This window comes from Lonchura striata, chromosome 1A (assembly GCF_050655825.1).
Source record: "Lonchura striata isolate lonStrDom1 chromosome 1A, ASM5065582v1, whole genome shotgun sequence".
NCBI lineage: Eukaryota > Metazoa > Chordata > Aves > Passeriformes > Estrildidae > Lonchura > Lonchura striata.
The window spans coordinates 8,281,387-8,303,962 of record NC_140741.1 but is presented as its reverse complement, the minus strand read 5'-3'; the positions used below and the strand labels follow the sequence as shown (position 1 = coordinate 8,303,962).

The following is a 22,576-nucleotide window of genomic DNA, read 5'->3' as shown; positions in this document are numbered from 1 at the left end:
CCAAGTTCAACACAGAAAAGGTCTGAAAACCTACCTGTGTCTGTTGAAAATAACGTTTGTACAGGCTGTTTACAGGGGTTTGTTACATTCAAAGGGACCTGAAAAAACCAAAGCTCGGGGCTGTAACCTTCTATTACTGATTTTTCCCTTGCGATGTTAAACACTAGTAATGGTGTTAAGTGCACAAACAAAAAGGTGTTGGGTGGGGTGGGGGGAAGAAGAGTCTTTGATAGTCATGGAACAGATTAGTCAGAAGTGCTGCCTGAGTATGATTTATAAGCAATGTAAATCATGATGGGTTTATTATCTGATACTAGACAATAAATCGATACCGTGAGCTGCAGCCTGATAAGGTTTGTTTCACAGACACCTACATAGCAGCCACACCGCCAGGCCTCACATGAAACAGAACTTTGTCCTCTGAATCAGTTTCCCCCTGAACTTCTCAGCATTCTTTACAGCAGGATAGTTAGGCTCCGAAATGGAAAAAAAAGGTAATGAAAACCCAACTTGAACCAAACCAAATTGCCTTATTTGGGTTTTTTTCTGAAACTTTAGTCCATAAAGGAGAGTCAGAAGGTGGGTTGTTTGAATTCTCAGTCTCTTTCCATCGCTGCACACACACTTCAGCAGTCTTTTCTCACATGATTTCCTCCTAAACCAGAGGTAACCATGTGCAGTCTTGAGGCTGTTCCCTTTCATCCTGTCCCTTGTTCCCTGGGAGCAGAGCCTGACATTCCCTGGCTGCTCCTCCTGTCAGGGACGTGTGCAGAGTCAGAAGGTCCCTCCTGAGCCTCTTTTCCTCCAGGCTGAGCTCCCCCAGCTCCCTCAGCTGCCTCTTCACAAGCTGTAATCTGGGTTAAGTTTAATTTATTGCATGATTCACCCTCACCTTGTGTCTTTTGGGTTCTCCAGGTAGAGCCTTGCCTCGGTGCCTTTTTTCCTCCCAGGAAATGAATCTGGATTAATATGCAGATCTTACAGAACCCTGGGAGGCCCCTAAAATACCAGGGGCTGTGTATCAAACATCCATATGTCTGGGGAGGGGGGAGTGGTGCTTTAGCCTTGAATTTTCAGACTTTCTGGCAGAACATGGAGATATCTGAGGGTCCAGACTCTCTTGCAGTACCTGCAAGGAAAGCTGGTGGGATTTTTGTGTAGGATTTCTCTGCACATCATGTAGAGCTTGACGGGCTGGAGCTTCAGGGGCTCTGTGGGAGTAGGCAAAGGGATGCGAGCTCATGTCATTCCCCATCCTGATGTGCTCCTGGGTGCACACAGACTCCCCCTTCCCAACTGCCAAGCCTGAGCAATGTCACAGAGTGATGTTCTGGTGGCAGCACACAGTTGCCAGCTCCAGCTATGCACAGAACTAACGTGGTGACGACTGCAGATGCCACCTCTTCTTGTGGGTGTGACAGCATCACCCTCACTGCGTGTGGAGGCAAAGGCAGACTGAAAACAGTGACGTGGGCTGCAAAGCAGAATCCAGCAAAGCAGAATTCAGCCCCTCTTGCCACAGCACAGGCAGCTCAGCCCAGGGCTCCAGCTGCCTCGTAATGCACGTTTGAAAGACTTTGAACTGCTGGTCTGATAATAAAATCCAGTTCCCAAAGGCTGAGCTGCAACACAGAGGCTTCCAGGCTAAACTGAGGGAGTCCCATGTGTAAATGTCCAGTTTAGGTTTCAATTCTAAGCCTCTGCTGTGTCACAGCAGAGCCTGTTTGTACGATGAGGTTCAAAAGCAGCACCCAGAAGGCATGATCAGAGCTAGGGCTGAAACAAAGACAAATATTGCCATAAAGGAATGTCTGTGCATGGTTATCCCACACTGCAGCAGGAAGAAAGATCTCATTTAAACTTTTAAACTCACAGGCTGAAATTTATTGATCTATTTTGTTAGTCCTTCCCTGCTGTGCTCTATTCTGCCATACAGACATGGCCTGCCTTGCTTCAGGCCTAGTAGAGCTCCTGTCTCTTACCCTCATGGCTGAAAAATTCTGGGTTTGGGTATCACTTCACCTGTGGGTTTGAGAGCACTTAGCAAAGAAGGGCATCAATTCCAGGCTGCAGTTGGAAGAGCAAAAATAGAAGGACTTGCCTGAGCCCATCAGCAGGTATGGGGCAGGGGCTAGAAAGCTGCTGAGCACTTTTGGCCCTCAGCACAACACCCTTTTCTGAAGCTGTGCTGGTTTGGGCTGGGACAGAGCTAATTTAATTCACCACCATGGATTCCTCACCATGGATTTGTGCTGGGAGCAGTGTGGAGAGCAGCTTTCAGTAACTCAGGGGTGTTTTAGCTATTGCTGAGCACTGGTTACACAGCATCTTTTCTGCTTCTCACCCCACCCCAGCAGCCAGTGGGCTGCACAGGAGCTGGGAGGGGACACAGCTGGGACAGCTGACCCCAGTTGACCAAAGGGATTTCCCACATGGCATCATGATCAGTATTTAAAGCTGGGGAAAGAGGAGCAGGGGGGATGTTTTGAGTGCTGGTGTTGCCCAAGTCACAGTTATGTGTGATGGAGCCCTGTCCCTGGGAAGCTGTGAGTTAAATCCTTCTTTTGGTTTTTCCTTAAGTGTGCAGCTTTTGCTTTATCTATTAGAGTGTTATCTCAGCCCAAAAGCTTTCTCACTTTTACTTTTCTGCTTCTCCTCCCATCCCCCAGGTGTGAGGGATAGAGTGTTTCTGTGGGGCTGAGATGCTGATGGGGTTAACCATGGCAGCAGGCCAGGCTGATTGCTGATACCTCATGCATTTGTGGGTTGTTGCTTCAAAAATTGTAAAACCTGGATCCAGATTCATCAGTTCCCTTCTTTGCATGTATTCCAGAGCTCTTTCTGGAAATACATTCCCATGTAGAGTTAGAAATCCCTTAGCTGTTAATGCATTTATTTCATGTGAAAGTGCTTTTGGGTAAAAAATTTCTGTATGCTTGTGAAATTGGAAGCAAAGCTGTTGTAAAAGCAGGACAATCTATAAATTCTGTAGATTGAATGGACAAATGGTGCTTGTAAGCACACACAGCTTACAATTCTTCCAGAAGTTATTGAAATTAATACTGAATAGCAGGAATTAAGAACAAAGAACACTTCCTTCCACAAAACTTCCAGTGCTCTCTAGCCTTATTTCTTTATAAGTATATGACAACTTTAAATTTTTCCCCAGGAGGTAGAAATGCAACTATGAATGAATTTTTCTTGCTAATTTCAAGATTCAAAAACTCTTATCACATTGGCCTCAGAACAGGTTAATATAACAATGCAGATGATACAGCCCCTAAATTGTGATGCTTGCATTTAAGAGAAGTCTGAGGTATAAGAATCCAGCTTGAGCAAAAAAGAGTCCAAGTGAGCAGTAAGATCATGTATTACTTGGATGGAATTAACACACTTGAATCAGTCCAGCATGTAATATTTGCTCCCAGTGAACTGCAGCAGTGGAACTGGAGTAGGAAGCCAAGGGGGAAGCAGGGCGCTAACAGGAGTGCCCAGTGCTATGTGGATCTTGAATATGGAAAGACAAGGAGCTAGAGAGAAGAGCAGTACAGAAGAACAAGAAATCCTTTTCAATCCTAAATTTATATCACCACTGAGAGGTTTCAGTAAAGAATCCCAGGATGGGTCAGGCTGAAAGGGACCACAGAGAATCATCTGGTCCCACTCCCTCACTCAAGCAGGGCAATCCTAAGGCACAGGATTGTGTCCAGACTGGAATATCCTGTGAGGAAACTCCACAGTCTCTGTGGTCTCTGTTCAGGGCTGGGTCCCTGCCCAGGACAGAAGCTGTGCCTCCTGCCCAGGTGGAGCCTCCTGGGCTCAGTCCCTGCCCGTGGCTCTGGTGCCATTGCTGGGCCCCAGAGCAGAGCCTGGGCCCTGCTCGGAGCCCTCCCTGCAGCCAGGGACACCCAGGGCTGAGGGCTCCTCTCACCTGGGGCTCCTCTCCAGCTGCACAGCCCCAGCTCCCTCAGCCTTTCCCTGCCAGAGCTGCTCCAGGCCTCGAATCCTCTCGGCAGCCTCCGCTGGCCCCGCTGCAGGAGCTCTCAGTGCAATTGTAATAATGGATCAACTGGAACAACTCACATCAATAACATTGCACACAATTTATCCTCCTATGCTGAGTAATTGATGTTGGCTCTTGATTTCTTTTCTGTTAAAAACTGTTCTTACATATTTGTCCATCTGGTATTGCTCATGAACTGAACATCAGAGCTAATTAACTGTTTGAAAACTGGATGTCTAAGTTCTCTGAGGGCTGGGATTTTATGATCTGAGAGGATCTTCTCTGGGACACTTAAAAGAAATACAGTTTATCAAGAGAAGCTTGAAAGTCTTCCAGCATAAATCTTTGTACTTTGTCCCTTACTGCTCCTGATGCTTTTAACAAAATCCCCAGAATGTGTTGAAAAGAACTTAGGGGACAGTAAGTTACTGTCTTACAGCATTAATTTCTATTCTTAAATTTTCCTTAGATGTTGTTCCTGCAAACAACAACACACAGAGAAAATCCCCCAAAACCTCTAAAAACCACCAAAACTGAGATGCTCTCTAAGTGTGATCCTAAGTGTGCTGAAGAAGGCAGCAGCAGGAGGCTGCTGTGCTTTGAACTGAAGGCAGGCAGCAGCAGGGCTAGGAAAGAAACTGTGCAGTGTAAATCACACAGACAAGTGAACTCTTTCTCTGTCCCTTTCTCTTCCTCTGTCCTTCTCTGACAAACTCCAGACTCTCCTAACAGGTGGTTCTAACACTGCACTTTTCTCCTGTGCCATCTCTTAGTCCTCAAAACCACTCTTCCAATGAAGAAACACCAGATTGGAGCCTCTCAGACCCCTTCTGCTAGACTGGTGGATTTAGTTTCATTAATCTTACATTAAAATCAGCTGTCTTAACTTCTGTGTTTTTTTCCAAATGCTGGAAATTGCTTTTTACTTTACCAAAAGAAGATAGTGTGCATATATCTCACTAAATAGCTGGAAAGGACATTTAAATATTAAATATATTGATCCTTAGTTCTGCTTTGTTCCTGTCCACTTGAGGAACTTTAGGTACATTTGAGCAGCTTAATGCCATTATTTAAATGGAGACTAGTGAGGCCTGGAACTACAGAAGGAGCCCTGTTGAAACCTTGCAGTTTGCAGTGTTTCTGCTGCACTTCAAAAGGATGAGCCTGGGGTTTTTTTAACAGCAAAGATTTGTTAATTTGGAAATTCACAGGCAAGGTCTTTTCCACAAAAGTGAAGTGGGCTGGGCATTCTAGCAAGACCTTGGTTGTAACAGACACATTCTTCTCTCTCAAGGATTTTTTCATAGAGGCGCGCAGAGAGAAGAAAGAGAAAACAATTTCTATTTCTGCTCCTTGTTTTTCCCATGTGGAATGTGTTTGGAGAATTGTTTACCTGGGGTGAGTGCTTGACTGGATTCAGGTGAGGATTGTTTGAGCCTGATGGCCAATCCAACCCACCTGGGGCTGGGCTCTCAGAGAGGGTCACGAGTTGTGAGGTAGATATGGTAGGTAGAAAAGTAGGTATGTAGTTTTAATATCTCCTTTAAATGGTATATTAATGTATTATAGTAATAATAAAGAAATCATTCAGCCTTCTGAACTGGAGAACTGGAGTCAGACAACATAATTTCTTCTTATTGGGTTCATCTACATTTACAATACTTGGTGATCTTTTAAGTGCTTTGTCTGCAATATTTCTTTCTGGAAATTGAGGGGTCAGTGGAGAGTTGTGGTGGTTTTTTTTGTTTGGTTTTTTTTTTTTGTTTTGTTTTTGTTTTGTTTTGGTTTGGTTTTGTTTTGGTTTTTTTTTTTTTGCTTCTGAAATGGTTAACGATGATTTCTGACTGCTGTCAGATTCAGCAAGATTCAACCAGCTTTTTTGAGGGGTCAGGATTACCTCCTGACTTCACCTTTAATGTGTCAGCAGAGTGTCTAATGGTGATAAATCATGGGAGAGCAGTCCAGGGAGGATCAGCCCTGGAGCAGAGGAGGTGTGGGGTGAAGGAGAAGCAGAGAGGAGCTGATATGGACTGACCCCATTGCCCCATCCCCCTGTACCTCTGGGGTGCTGGGTGAGGAGGGGAGTGAAGGCAGGAATAAAGCAGCTAAATTGAGAAAAGAAGGAGCAGGGACAAGGTGTTGCTTGAATCTTTTTGTCTGCATTTCTCACTGTCCAAATCTATTTCAATTTGTAAAAGTAATTCACTTCCCCTAAGTCAAGTCTGTTTTTTGTGCATGATGGCAACTGAGAAGTGATTTATCTGCTTTAATCATGACCCTTGGCCTTTTTAATCTTATTTTCTCCCCTGTCCTATTGAATAGCAGCAATGAGAAAGAGGTTGGATGGGTGTCTGGCTGCCAGCTAAGGTCAATGTTACCAGCCTGTATTACTTTACACTTTTTTTTTTAAATATATTTTTGCTAAGCTATGTAAAATTCTAGTAAAACAAAGGCAGTGGATCCTGTGGTTCTCTCAAGAAGATCTTAAAATTAGTAGCAAGAGACCGTCCATGGGAATATTAACAGTAGACTCCTGAGTGAATTATCCTCCTGAAGAGGAGCAAACCAGTTTTAAAAGTCAGGCACCTGACTTTTAAATAAGCTGTTCAAATATTTTAGTCTTTTGTTTCACTTGCAATAAATCCCCTTTCATTCTTAAATTAGTTTTTGAAAGGTTGGAGTAGAAGTGAAAATATTTTCATGTAATGATACATAAAGATAGCAGAAAGCCCACCCAGGGAAAGGAAAACCAGTCTTTTATTCTGACAAGAGTTAACACCCCTCTCATCTCCATCCAAGTGTAAGCTTAAGGTTATTCACAGGTTGGCAGCAGAAATTGATACCAACATTGCAAGGATGAAGGTCAGAGGCAGTGCCAAGCCTTGAAAATCCAGAGCACTGTCTCAACAGAAGGGAAAAGCAATCCAGGAAAAACCAGGAATGCTTACATTTAATCATAATGCTCCCCTGGAATTTTCTGAGTGGGTTTGTACCTGCAGATGATGTGCAGTGGTTTTAGAGATCACAAACCTTATTCCTCTTCTGCACATTCAGAGAACTGGCTTAGTTTTTCATCCTGCTTCTTGTTATTCAAACAGGAACTTCATGCACACTTTATGCTTCAGATTTTATTTCACCAGAAAGAAAACTTCAAAACCACTCACACATATATATGAAATGCTTTTGTCACTTCCTTTTCTTTTGTGAAGTCCAGCACATGCTTTAACTGAATAAACAAAGAGCAATTCTGAGAAATGCAAATCCTTTCTTGGCAACGTGGTGTTGTGAATGCAAGGCAAAAACTTTGGGATTTTCCCTTTATTTCAGAAGGGTAGTCATACCCCTTTTACTGAGATGATAGATCCAGGAATCATGACAGAGATAAGCAACCAGGCAAGGACAGCAAAAAGCCAGCCTACAAAAAGGCAGATGTTGAAAGGAAGCAAAATGAGAGAATTCTAATTTCTGTCAGGCTGGCAACCTGTCACACCCTGTGGGGGGTCCACAGGGCTCCATCCTTGGCCCTGCTCTCTTCCACATCTTTGTAAATGACCTGGACACAGGACAGGAAGGGGTACTAAGTAAGTTTGCAGATGATCCTGAATTGGCGACAGGAAGGGGTACTAAGTAAGTTTGCAGATGATCCTGAATTGGCAACAGTTAGCACAATGTGTAAATGCATTGTTCCTTTTGACATCCTATCTTGTTCTTCTAGCTAGGAAGCATCCAATTCCTAAATACTCTGTTTGGTCGGTGATGTTGCCCATAAAATACAAAAATGCTACGAAAATCCTGAACCACAAGAGCTCAGGGTCTCTGGTCACACAACTGGTGAAGACTTTTTGCAAGTTTGGGCTTTATGTCTGATATATCTCTTTACATGCCTGAAAGCAACCATGGTTTAACAGGTCTCAGTGGTTCATTATCACTCAGATATGTTGATAAAATGAACCTGTTTAAGTCTGACATGGAGTAACATTTACTTTCGTGAACGTCCCTACAGTGCAACATGTAATAAACCCCCACTTGTCAAAATTCCACTTCAAAATATGTTTCATTTAAATGAAGATTCAAATTCCTGTAAGTGGCTTTGGCACCATCTAAAGAAGCAGGAAGCTGCCTAGAAGCTTTATGATACAGATCAAATGACACTAAAGGTGCTTTAATAGAATGTAGATGCTCTCATACAGTCAGAACAAAAATAAGAGGAACTAAATTCTGCAAGTCTTTCACTTTATTAGTGCCCATGGGAGCTCTTATCAGGCTGTGAATGTTCACAAGTTCAAAACCTTTTTTGTCTGGTAGCACTGAGGTCACAAAGCAGGCACCCTCTTTTTCCATCCTGTACTCTGCCTTTGGATTTCTTCTGCAACTTCCATCTTAATTTTGCCTTCTGCAGAGCAGCCTGGAGCAATGTGTTGTGTTGTAGAATCATGGAATGGTTTGTCTTGGAAGGGACCTTCAAGATCATCTTGTTCCAACCCCCTGCCATGGGCAGGGTCAACTTCCACTATCCCAGGTTGCTCAGAGCCACCTCCAACCTGGCCTTGGACACTTCCAGGGATGGGGCAGCCACAGCTTCTCTGGGCAACCTGTGCCAGCCCACCCTCACAGGGAACAATTTCTTCCTAGTATCCAATCTAAGTCAATTCCCTTTCAGTTTAAAGTCATTCCCCCTTGTCCTGTCCCTCTCCAGGTCTCTTAGAGCTTTCTTCAGGCACTGGAAGGTATCCAGCTCTGAGGGCTCTACACCTTCTTACCTTCTCTTCTCCAGGCTGAGCAGCCCCATGTGTCTCAGCCTGTCCTTGTGGGAGAGATGCTTCAGTTTTCAGAGCATCTCTGTGACCTCCTCCAGACCCATCCCAACAAGGTCCCTGTCCTGTGCAGATCCCCAGAGCTGCACACAGTCTCATTTCCTAACCATCTCCTTCTAAATCTTTCTTGCTGGGAAATAGGTCCCCATTCTGCAGCCACCTCTTATTTGTGGATGATTTTTAGAAAAATAATGCAAACAGAGTGTGAAGAAGCTCTTGGACAACCTGATTTGAGCCACCAGAAAATGGTACTGTGCTTTCAGCAACCTTCAAGTCTCTGAGTAACATGAAAATGGTTGCTGCAGGAAGTGGAGGTAACTTCTACACATGGGCAGCCTCTCTTCTCTCCTTGCCAGGGCTGAGGTGAGCCCTGCCTGTCTCATCCACAGCCTTCCAGCTGTATCAAGGCTGGATGGATCCACTGATACCAAGTCAGAGGTGAAGCTGATAGTAAAAGAATTTTAAAATCATGGGGATAAAGGGTTAAAAGGAAAAATAAGCTTAGTAGGCCCTGGAAAAATCAACATCCTAAGCACATGGAGAACTCGTACTTGCTAGAACTGCACTGTGTAGTTAGTACATGATAATTGATGTAATTGTTAGATGTGATGATTGTTTAGTAATTAAATATAATTACTGTTTAATCATAAGAATAATCACGAGAAACTGTGGTCAACGACCTAAGAAAGATCATGAGAAACTCATGTCAATGTATACAATAGGACAATATAAGTTTAATAATTAATATGTGAGTCATGTAATGATAGAATATAAAATACGTTCAGCTCGAAAGCCATCTTGGAGTCAGATTTGGGTCTGTACCCCTGATTCCCAGAGCTCTTAATAAAAGCACCTGCATATAATCATATCCCATGATTATGTGTGTTTCTGAACACTAACAAAGCCTTGAGAGTGGAGCTAAAAGTCTTGAGTCTTGACAAATACCCCCCCTCTTCTCTGTGCTCGGACTTTCCATTTGCAGCACCTTCTGTGCCAGTCAGCACAAGTTCTTTAACTTGCCATTTATGTCCAGTTGGTGCTCTCCTTTTTGCAGGAGGAATCCTTATAAATGGGATAGGAAGTTGGAATGTGAGACCTCAGACACAGTTCTCACATGTTTGACACTAAATGCTGCTTGTCCTCCTCTCCCACAAGATTGCCAGAGGACCCTCCAGGAGCCCTCAGGAGTGTTGGGGTTAACAAGGGAAGGAATGAAGGTCTCTGTGGGTGCCAAAACCCTGACACAGGGGAGAAATAGCTGCTGCTGCTACTTTTGTCAGAGCCCTGCCCCAGCAGCACATCAGTGTGTCCTGCCATGGGGCAGCCCAGCTGCCTGGCTGCTGTGGGGATACCCATGAGAAGCTTCTACTTCACCACCTTCCCTTCCTTCACCTCTGTGAGTGAGAGGGGCTGGGAATCCTGGACACCTGCCTGGTCACCTTTTTGGGTTTGAGAACACACAAACCTCAGAGGTTGTGGGCAGCACTGCTGGACACTGCAGTCACTACAGTTTCTGCACCCTAAAACTTTTGGACACAGTAGATCCCTATAACCAAGCTTCTAGAGAGTTTTAGTGCCAGCAGGAACAGGATTATGTCCAACAACCTCTGAATAGGAATAACTGGCAACTAAAGACTTAATTTGAATGATTGTGGGCTTTGAGATTGACATCTCTGAGGAGTGTGTTCTATTTTTTAGGTTTACCTTGGAGGGTTGGAAAACAGCTGAAATGGGGTGTTTGAAAGAGAGGGATATGTTTGATGAGCTCTTATGCAACTTATAAGCAAAATGACAATTCTGCTGGACTTCAAGGAATCATGCATGGTCAGGCACTTAGACCTTCCCATCTCCCTTTAGAAACACTTCAGTTATTGAAATGCTTGATATTTAACATGGGCTTGTGTGAAGGTGTCGCTGCTGCTGTATCTGTCACTCTTGCATAATTCCCTCCCCTTGTAGCTTTCTGTGCACAGTATTCTGTGTCCTCAGCACTTGGTCCTGAACAACAGTTTCAAGCAGAAGAACAGTGTGTGCAAATATCACTGATGCCCAAACAGCTGCTCGTGCTGCCTGAAAGCTGCTGAGATCAAATGAAACCTTTCTTGTAACAATAAAAATGATCCCTGAGAAATGCCAGCCTGGGGGAGGTCTTTTGTAACAGAAAATAGCTCAGTTTGGCCCTGACAAACACAAACCAAAATCTGTAGTTGTACTTAAGTGCAGTTTATTCAAGATAGTTTTTGACTGGTTTTTTGTCTCAGAATCCCAGAGGGAACATCCAAGGTGCAACAGCTGAAAGCCCCAAACTGCCCTACAACCCCTCCTGTCTCAAAGAGCCTCTTCCCAGGAACTCAGGGAGGGAGATTTCCACATTGTAAGTTTGAGACTCACTGCATTCCTCTTAGAGTTCTGTTTGCATCAAAATTAATTATTTACATAAGTCATAAACCACATGCAGACCTCTGGTTTCAGCTGCACCAGAGTAAAGCAGGGATAACCTTAGGGCAGTTGACTGAAAATTCCTGGGTGTGAAGCTGGCATCAGTGGGACCTTCAGGACTTTGTCAGCAGATCCATCTCCAGTGCATCTTGTCACTAGTGGAACACTCACCATCCTCATCTGAGTGATCTCCTGTGAGTTATTGGAGCCAGCCAGGCTTTAATCAATTGAAACAGAAAAAATATGGGACTTAATTAATTGCAGAATTACAATTTATTTATATTTTCATTCCTTAATATACAAATAATATTAGTTTAAAATCATGGAATTATGTAATAAAAAAAATAAACTTGTAAGCAACAGTTTAGGTCAGCTGTGCAAAGAATGGACAGAATTCAGTAGTTTAGCTTTTTAAGCCCATATTCAAACTGGCACATCTGGAATAATAATAAAAACAAACTGCTATGATGTTTCCTGCAAAAATATGTTTCATGCAGTATTAAAAATTCCAGGTAATCTATCCACTACTACTAATCTATCCACTAATACTAATCTATCTACTATTTTTACAGGCGATATGCCTGAAGTGTCAATGCTTCCAGTAGGATTTCACAATGATTGAGTTTATCTTAATGCATCATAAAATCTTTACTATCAAGGCCTTTTGAACATTGTGCATAAAATACTGCACTACTTTTTGGCAGAAGGCATCACATCCTTGTTGTTATTATTTATGATATGCATTGTAGATTGATCTGCTCAGACTCAGGAAGTTCTTCAAATATTTGAAATAAGGTTACTCAGAGGAAATCTTGAAGGTATAGCATTCAATACTCTTGAAGTACTTTTTCTATATCCCTAGGAAAACATATAAGGGAAAAGTTGGTGAATTATCAGATGGGAAGGCCTCCACCCTCCTGAAAATAGCAGATTTATTATCCAGGGATACTAAGCTTGCGTCTGCTAACTCATACAGATCACTTAAAAGGAAAAAATAAGAAATTTTTAAAATACTATTCTCAGTTGCTTTTATGCTGCTTGTTCAGCTTTAGTCAGCTCCTCAGTTTATACTCAAAAGCTGAAAACTTAAAGTGAAACAGTGGCCTAAATCCATGGATATTTATATCCATAAATGTGCTTGTTTTGGATATGAATTTATTCTCCATAGCGAAGAGTTCAAAACCATGAAGTAAAGAAAGGTTTTCCCCTTCCTACTCTGCCCAGTGCAGGAATAACAACCTGCAATTATCTATTTTGGGAGGGAAAATGCTGAGGTTTTTTGACCTAAGCCAGAGGATTTCCTTTAACTGGGAGCTGTAGCAGAGCTTTAGGTGCTGGAAAAGAGCAGTTTTATCTGCCGAACTCCAGGAATCAATCAGGTCAGTGTTGTATAACTCAAACTTCTGGGAAAAAAGGCTACATAAGTACTTCATATTTCTATCAGTTTAAACGGAATAGAAATTCTGATACATTTTATGGTGAAATAGAGACATCTAGTGACTATTTTGCGTGATTCAAATGCAAATGATTAATGGAGGAGGAGAAAAAAACTCCTTCCAAATTCCTGAATAGCCTTCTAACAATACGTACATCTTGATGTATAAAATAAATTTAGTCTGGCTTTGCATTACTGACACTGAGGACAGTTTAGTGCCTAAGTACTAACACAGTTGGTAATTTATGTTGCATCTTTAAAGAATCTTCCTCAGAACAACTTGGCTGCAATCTCAAGCAGAAAAATGCCTTTTTCTATTGAACCATCACCTGCCTGTTAAGGGAAGGGCAAGATGCTGCAATGAGAAGGGGAATGATGTTGGGGTTGCAATTAGGTGGTCTTGAAGGGCTCTTCCAACCCAAATCATCCTTGGATTGATTCCATGCTGCCTTGGACAGGAAAGCTTTTAACCCTGTAATTTTCTGCTCCCCCACTTAGACACCTAAGTCTCAGCTATTTACAAACTTCTGCTTCCCAGCTGGTACCTCCACAGTCCTCCCACTTCCTCCTGAAAGGTCAGTCAGGTACTGCAGCACTCTGGGACACTTCACATTTTCTCATTGTATTTTAGCAGCTTTCCTAGTATATGGTAGAGTATCACTTTCTCCCTTGGCTGTCCCCCTTTCCATGACAGAAGAGGACATTGTGGTTCTTCTCCACTCTGAAGAGACCCACCCCTCCCCACCCCCCACCCCAGCCAACTTAATGTTTTTATAAGGTTCTAAATCACATTATCTTCTGGACCACATATAAGTGTTCAAGAAATGTAAGTTAAAATAATTGTCTAACAGGCTTTAAATTAACATCTTTCCCTCCTATCCAGAGAATAGTGAGTGCAGAATTTGGATCACTATCCATAATAGCCTGTAGGAATAAGGTGTTTTTACCTTTACCTTAGATTTTTTTGGTAGTATACCTCTGTGCCATCACTGTTGATGGGTTAAGATGCAGTTCTGTGTATTTGTAGATTTTTGGTGTAATTAATATTTTTCTTAAAAAGCAAAAATACTCACAATTCTGCCTTTTAAGCTTTAGCCATGTATCTTTCATGGATACAGTCCAAGGTGGGACTTGCTACCTTCTATGTGGTGACTTGGACCACTTAAATAAAAGACAATGACCACAGCTCTGCTGAGACCCCCCTGCAGGGCTGCATCCAGCCCTGGGATCCCAGCACAGGAAGGACAGGGAGCTGCTGGAGCCAGGCCAGAGAAGGGACACCAAGGGGAGCAGAGGGATGGAGCAACTCTGCTGGGAGCAAAGGCTGAGGGAACTGGGATTGTTCAGGAGAAGTTTTGGGGTGACCTCACTGTGGCCTTGCAGTGCCTGAAGGGAGCCCAGAGGGAAGATGGTGAGAGGCTCTTGACAGGGTCTGGAGTGACAGGACAAGGGGGAATGGCTCCAAAGTGCCAAGAGAAGGTTTAGAGAATATGAGGAAGAAATTGTTCCCTGGGAGCATAGTGAGGCCCTGGCACAGGTTGCCCAGAGAAGCTGTGGCTGCCCCATCCCTCACGGCCAGGTTGGATGGGATTTGAAGACACTTGGTCTGGTGGAAGGGGTCCCTGCCTGTGGCAGAGGGGTTGGGACAACATTGTCTCTAAAGTCTATTCTAATCCAAAGCATTCAGTGATTAATGCAGAACCTTTTACTAACCAGGATAGTGAAGGCCCATTCTCAAAACATATCAGTGATATAACCTGAAAATGCCAAAGTTCATCCTTCTTCTATGGTTGGCCCCAAAAGGGCAAAATATTGCACTCCTTGACTTGACGCCATAACTCCAAAGAACCACGTTTTTTGCCTTTGTTGAGAAAATTTGAAAATCAACATGCGAAGGAAGCATAGGTCAGACTCAGCCCTAGTTTAATTCCGAGCTTGGTAGTGCCCCAGGGATATGAGAATTAGCACATGGTAATATGAGGATTAGCTGGTTGAAGAGCGGAAGTTCCTCTGTGAGAAGAATTCAAAGCTTTGGTCTCATTCTAAGTTACCAAAAACTCCAAAAATTTAGAAAAAAAACCCACCAAAATTAGAAATTTCTATGGAGAGGAAAATCCAGCTAAAATAAGGAAGTGGGCCTTACAGAAACATTTTTAAACCCAGCTTTTAAAAAATAATTTTATTCTGTATGAAATATTTTTTTAAAAAACAGAAAAACATTATTTCATAAGTATTTAGTTTTGTTTTTTGTTTTTTTTTTCAGCAATATCAGATATTCTTTCTGTTCCTCCCTATATCATTGTGTTCTGGTTTCAGCCCTGAACGATGGAAATTTAGGAGGAAGTGATCTGATAATCACAAACCAAAGCAATCTAATAATCATGAACTGAGTTTTCTGTTGAAACAATTTTGAATGTCCAGTTGGTTTGAGGAGACTATGAACACACTCAGCATGCTGCCAGCTCAGGTTCTAAATAAAAATTATGTGTGGGCTGAAAGTCACAGTTTATGAGAAAATTGATCAAAATCTCAGTTTTTAATGGAACACACACCAAGGTAAGGGAGTAAGAATGAAGAACGGTTTATCAAAAGCTACAAGGTGAGAATTTATATTTGGAAAAGAAAGGTACTGGTTTCCTTCCGTTCTGCAGACCTCTAAACACTTACTTTGACCTAATGTGGTGTGATGGGAGGAGATCAGAAATAGGGTTGTGTTTTCTTGAGCAAGTCCATTTTGATACCAGACCTGAGAGCTGAAAGCAACTTTTCAAAATGGCAAGTGAGGTGCTCTACGCCGTGGTGTCACCCAAGGAAAGAGTGAATTTTATTTCAGAAGCTTCAGATACAGGTAAAAAAAATGTTCATTTTAATATTACTTATTTTCTTTGCTCACTGATGCATTCTTAAAACTTTCACTCTTTCTTAAATTGTTCACAAGCAGCTGAAGTCATGTGGAAAGCCTTTTAAAACTATTAATACCCAACTCTGTTTATTATATGTATCTACTTGTGTGGCAGATTCATGTTTATTGATAGAATGAATGCTGAATTCTAGCAAAAGTGAAGATTGACCTTTAAAATCCCATTCTGGCTTTCAGTAAGATGACTGAAATGAGTCTTAAACACATTAATGTTCAGACATTGAAGATCTTTAGAGAGATTATTGGAAAATCATTGACAACTAAAGGTCACTGGATAGACTTTTCTCTCCTGCAGTCCACTTACATTTTGTATTTTAATTTGATTGAGTTTCTTAGACACCAGAAATATTTTTAAATTCTGAACTGATAGGTCTATTTCTATATTTTTCCTTCTCTTTCTTTTTTCTTTCTTTCTCTCTCTCTCTTTGTCTCTCTCTCTTCGAAACATTCCGTGCTGAGAAAAATACAAGTCAAGATTTAACAGAACTTTCTCTAGTTTTGAAAACTGTTAGTACTGCAATTTGTGTATAACCTACTGATGCCTTCGCCTCTAAAACTGCATTGCTTAAAAAAATTATTTTCAAAAAATATGGCCATTAAAGGATTTGGGTAGGAAATAATTCATGGCTTTTAAAGAAAAGTATCAAATTTTACTTTTTCAATTCTGATAAAAAAATAGCTCTTTTCTTGTTGTAAGACAATTGAGCATTGAAAATTTATTTTAAATTATAATATTCAGTGGTTCCAATAGGTAAGAAAAATATGTCCTGAGTATGCCAGTAAAGCAATATTTATTCTTAAAAATTAAATATGTGTATTCACTCATTGGAACAGAGTATGAAAAGCACCTGTACAAGTGTGAAATCCTTGTCTTCTATTGTTAACTCAGCTTGCCCCTTAAATTGCATGACCAGCTCTCTGCAGAAGAGCTGCACTGCCAGGACAATCCTCGGAACTCCAGTGTAGAACTGTTCCCTAAGGATTTATTGGAGATGCGCCCTCATGCCCAGGACAACTCACTGTGAAAATGTCTCAAACTTGGAGAGCGTAAAAGTTTGTTCCATCTCTTTTTATTTTTTCCCCCAACTGTCCCTTGAATTTCCAGATATATGTTATAGTTTTAAGTGCTTTCACACAGCTTTTAATTCACTTCAGTGAATCATGCTTAAAAACTGCTGTATAAATTATTAACTGAGAGCCTCCTAAGCCAAGATCATACTTCTGAAATTTGCCAATATAAAGTGCTTGGAAATTCAGAATCTAAAAAATTCTAGTGACCAAACATGAGGCTAATTATGTAACCGAATTTCACACAAAATGCTTTCCTTATGTTTTAGAGTATGCCAGTACGGTGTCTAGCCTGTCATAATAGTTTTAAAAAATATTTTTAAATGCAATATCTATATTCTTGTCACTTCTGTGAATCTTGCATCCCTGTTGGTGTCCCAATAAATGCTTTACTTAAATAGCATCCTAAAGCAAGAATTTCCACAGGTTGATTTAATATCTTGCACAAAGAAATACTTTAAATCCATCTTGAGTTTGGCACCTATTAACAGCACCAGTGTGTCCTACTAGTGAGATATAGCAGAAAAAAAATCACCTATTTATATAACTAATATTTTTTCATGTTCCTATAGTTATAAAATCATATTTATACATTCCTACAATCTTCAATTTCTTTTCATGTTCCATCACTTTTGTACTTGAGAGCACAAGTACAGGAAACTGATCCCTCATCTTCTGCCAGATGCTGTTAAATTGTTCTGACCACTCTGCTGTTGCCTGTGAAAGATGCTTAGTTCTGAAAATGGGTTGGATTTGATATTTTTTGTAAATCTAAGGTTGATCTCAGGAGCTCTGGCACCTTTAGGAGGTTGCTTTTCTTCAGGCAAAAAAAAGAAATCTTATTTCATGCACTGTCAGTGAGCAAATTTTTTGAATGTAGCTCCTGGGGAATGAGGCAAAACATGCAAAGCAGCAACCCTGGAGGTTGTGGTGTGTTGCAGTTGATATAAAAATACAGCTCCTTCCTTCCTTCCTTCCTTCTGCTGTCACGCCTACCAAAAACTGCCGGGGTCAGTGACACATCCCAGCGTGTCACTTTGGGGAAGCTGACCCTGACATCACTTCTTATACTCTGTGTTGGTTGCAAAAAATTTGTAACACAGGATGTGGTAATTTTTATAATGGTTGTGACCATGAATGTCACAGCCCTACTTGTGGTTTATTAAGAAGTAAACGGAAAAAAAAAAAATTAGCCAAGAAAAGTTGCCAGTGATTAATTTCTGCTTAAAGATTGACAGAATATATAAATGAGTGTGTAAGATATGGAATAACAACGAAAAAATAGAATTCATAATAGAGTAATTTAGTGTATGGTAACTGAGAGTCACCTAGAAAGGTTTGTAAAATTGTCTAAAATTTAATTAATTAATATTATTTATGTATTTATTTATTTATTTGGAATACTGCACTGAAGAATCACTGTTGCAGGAACTCTTCTTGTACTTTCAGCCCTTTTTGTCCCTCCAGGTGATCCAGTCACCTATGCTGAGGTGAATATGAAATGGAGATCTGACACACCTGACAGCACACCCAAAATTACACATTCAGGTATGGCAACACCACAGGACACTTCACATTTTCTCATTATATCTCAGCAGCCAAACATCATATTTTTCCAGAGTATGGGAGAGAGTCACTTTCTCTCCTTGCTGCAGGTGATTTCAATCCATTTTTTCCTGCTCCCCACTCCTGAAGGATGCTTAGAACATGCTTAAAATTCATTTTGCACTGGAGGCACTTGAAAACTTTTCTGTTCATTTTAGGAACAATTTCCATGTGTTGCTTTTCTCTTCCGAATGAATTTTGGATGAATGAACAGGCCAACAATAGTATTTAAAGCAAAACTGAGATACTTTTGAGAAGTAATAGTCAAAAAGCAAAAATTCTGAACAGCTTTTTGACAATTCCAGAAAAATTGTGTGTATTTTCTTAAGTTAAAATTTTAAGATACTTTAAACTGTCTCAAGCCGTGCAACCAGCCCTGAAAGAAAATTTTGTTTTGCAAAGTGAAATAATAGATTGGATATGAATTTTGACTCTTGGGTATGAGGTGAAAATGAAGAAGAGAATATTGCATTATGATGCATAAAAGCAATTAATATATATATGGAACAAATGTTAGCTGTGGGAAATGCTAGTGCAAAAAAACATTTCCACTGGGGTTTAATTTGGCCTCACAACAAGGAAAAAGAAACTGAAAGCTTCAGATGTTTTTTCTGAGTAAAAGTGGCAGTCGGGCAGACAAGGGAGTGGGCCAGGTGGAGACCCTGTTACAGAGACAAAACTAATTTACTGGCTTCACTGAAATGCCCTGTGATTCTATCCCAGTGGATCCATGCTTGGAATACAGCATGGAAAGTTGTCAGAAATGCAATTTTGATACAGGGCCACTGACCTTCTGCTTTTTGTCTCCTTTTTATATCCCAGTCCTCAATTCCTCCAGTCCTTTCTCTGATTCTGGCTACACTGTCTAGGTATTTTAAAGCCTGAATAGGACCTTCAAGCTTTCCCTGTGGGTCTTCGGTTGTGCAATTAACTCAGACAATTAACACAGGCTAGCACAACCACTGCAGGCCATTTTCCAAGGAAAAGGCAGGGCAAGTTCCAGATGGGGCAGCACTGGCAGTGCTGTGTGTGCACGTGGCAAAATTCTGGCAAAGCTGTGCTCTGCCACCAAAGGCAAGAGGTTGTATTTTTAGGCTTCTTCTTGACAGTTGTGATGATTAAATTTAGGAACGGCCAGGAAAAGGTTTCTTCTGACCCTGAAAGTGTGATTTTTAATAGTTACACACAGGTTTGTATGCATATAAACCTACACACACACATACACACACATATATATATGTGAAAAATGCATATTTATTATTGGTTTTTCGCAAATGTTACAATTAATATTATATGTGTAACGTTAGAAAGTTATGCTGTATTAATTCTCTTACGTATTGTGTTAAGTGTAGTTTTAGGTTACAACATAATGTTAAAATAGAGACTAGGTATGTGGGGGAAGATTTTTTTTTTTAGGGATGAGATACTCGCTTTGAGGAACACCTAAATCTTCCAAAGGAGAGGAATTTATGGCTTCTTATCAGAAGAAACTAATTTCTTCAGGCCTTGCTCAGACTCAAAGACACCAGGGGATTAAAGGAAACAGTTGACCTGCAACAGACAGAGTTTCTTGTTTAGAATAGAACGTATGCATAATCATAAAGGATATATGAATATGTAACAAGTGTATTGTTTTAAGGGTGATTCCTTTATTCACAAGGGATGCTTTTCATGACTTAGTGTCCGAGAGCATCCGGACGTCTGTAATTCTTTGCTTTTTATTGTATTGTAATTGTCCTAACTCTAAATTTTATTATTCTAATTGCGTTATTATTTTTATAACCATTTTATTATTATTAAACTTTTAAAATTTTAAAAACCAAGTGATTGGCATTTTTCACATATATACACACAGGTGCAGGAGGGACAATGGTTTTTCATACTCCATAGTTCAGAAGAAAAGTTGCCTTGCTTCTGCCTGTGGTGACACCCCTGTCCCTTGTCCCTTTGGCAGTGACCTTCTCAGAGAAGTCCCCTTGGTGCTACATTGTGCTCACCCTGCTGTTCTGTGCTGCGGTTCTGCTCCTCACAGTCATCCTGCTGGCGGTGAAATGCTACAACCGCTGACCCTGCTGCCCCTCCGGGTAAGCCCTTCCCAGCCCTGCTGGACTCCCATGCCATGCCTTGCCACTCAGGGCGCAAGGAAGCTCCCAAATCAAAGGCTGGGGTTTTTAGGCAGTCACAGTAACGCTCACAGCAGGTTGAGCTTCAGTGAGGTTCTCTAATTCTAGCAGCTTTTGTCTCTTTTATTTCCAGTCAGCACAGGAAGGTTCTGATTCTTCAGTGGAACGGGACATAGTGCTTGTTTTATTTTACATTATTTTGGCTGAAGAGACAAAATGGCGACATGCCATCAGACTGATCACTCTCCAGTTATGTCATCCCAGATCTCTGTTAAACCTCTGACCTCTCCATATATGGACAAGACATATTCATTTTATTTGGAATTTTCTTAATCCTGTAATACCAGTAATCATCCAACTATATCAGTATATGTATCAAGACATGGGCTCAAGCTCCTGCACCAAAAGGTGGATTTGGGCCTTGTTTAGACAACAAAAATGACCAGGTGGAGACCTACTTTTAATTCACATCTGACTTGATTCTGCACTGATGTGCAGCACAGATAAACTTTTGGATTATATGCAAGTACAAAAACTCACAGACAAAACTGGGAATGTGAAAGGTTGCACTGAGCTTTTTTATAAAGCCTGGGCTTGGACTTGATTTTTCTTCTTCTGACAGCCTTTAGTTGGATTTGTATGAGAAGGATATTGAAGAAAGGGATATTGAAGAAACTAAATGTAGTTAGTAGAGATCTCAGTTTCATTTTGTCATTGGCTTGAATTAAATTATTCTGTTCCACTTGTCCAGAAGAGCATCTCACAATATATTGTTTCTGTCTTGGGGCAGTAATTGATTTTTGTATTTGTTTGTTTAGGTTTCTTCCCCCCACATGTCATAGCTTCAGTTAAAATGAAGTCCTCCACTGGAACTGAGGCACCTGAAGTTCAAATGCATTTGTTTGTAATTATGACCTTATTGTCTGGTTTTATATTATTTCTGGATCTTATCCATTATAACTTCTTTGTGGCAGGCTGCAGAGGATTTGCAGATCCTGAGTAGGAGGAATCTGTATAGCAAATATTTCTAGAGTATTTCTTGGATCTAAACTTACCTGTACTTTAATTGTTGCTGCTGTTGGTAATGTACCCCACCTTTATAATATATATATGCACAGAAGTCAATAAAGGGATTCAGTAAAGCACTTTTGCTGATGTTTGTTTGGTTTGTTTTCCTCCAGTCTTCTGTTAATCAGACTGGAAGGAAAATAACATCTAGTATTTGTATAAGAGTCAGTTCTTGTGGGGTAGCCCATTTATAGCACACCTGTTTTATAGATCTTGCTACTTAACCTTTTTTTTTGTTTTGTTCACACTTACCATTGCCCTCCCCTCTTCAAGATAAAAATGTAGGAAAAGAAACCCAAAAAGCCAGAAATGAGACCTAAGACACAGGCAAAATCATAAGACTGGACATTTGGTAATATCAGAATATTAGAAATACTAGATGGGTGGTAGAAGACAGTGCAGTATGAGGATAACAGCAGTCAGTGAGGTGACAAAACCAAATATACCAATAGTACTTTTAATAATCTTATTTTTTTAAATAGTTGAATACAACTCTGTTTCAGAGGAAGGCTACATGACTCGTATTTTCAGGGAGGTCCTGTTTTTATTATCTAGTGAAGTGGCACAGCCACTTCTGCATTTCTTTTACTTTTCTGCTTGCAAATGTTGTCAACGGCCTCACAAGTACCCTGGGTCATACACCCCTCAGATTTCAGTGTGTGATGACCTGCAGCGAGAAGGAGGACAATTTACTTGATTTTATGACAATTTCCTGGATATTGGCTTTGTAGCCTATTCCTCTATGAAGTACAAGAAGAGACAAGAAAAAATATTTTAATTGCTCCTGGCCTTCTCATCATCCTAAAAAATATTAAAAGTTTCATGTCAGGCCTCCAAGTTTAGTCAAAAAAAATTTCTTGGCGGTCTGAGAGGGGCTGATTCCCATTCCTCTGTGATGGGGGATCTGGACAGGCTGGATAATTGGGCTGAGACCAAAGGAATGAGGTTCAACAAGACCTGAAGTGCCGGGTCTTGCCCCTGGGTCACAACCCCCAGCAGCTCCAGGCTGGGAAAGAGTGGCTGGGAAGAGCCCAGCAGGAAAGGGCCCGGCCCTGCTGGGGCACAGTGCATGGCCAGGTGGGCGAGAAGGCCAAAGGCTGC

General features: G+C 41.2%; 1 long non-coding RNA gene across 5 annotated transcripts; it reads left to right on the top strand.

Moving 5' to 3' along the window:
* Positions 1–664: 664 nt before the first annotated feature.
* On the top strand, positions 665–21,552 carry LOC146763369 (uncharacterized). Of its 5 annotated transcripts, none has more exons than XR_014951881.1 (4): positions 665–2,546; positions 18,147–18,227; positions 20,239–20,368; positions 21,226–21,552. It is a non-coding gene; the product is annotated as an uncharacterized LOC146763369 (long non-coding RNA). The 5 variants fall into 5 exon arrangements; XR_014951880.1 differs by lacking the exon at positions 665–2,546 and adding an exon at positions 3,932–5,401; XR_014951878.1 differs by lacking the exon at positions 665–2,546 and adding an exon at positions 8,570–15,539 and having other exon boundaries at positions 20,236–20,368; positions 20,541–21,552.
* The last annotated feature ends 1,024 nt before the right edge of the window (positions 21,553–22,576 follow it).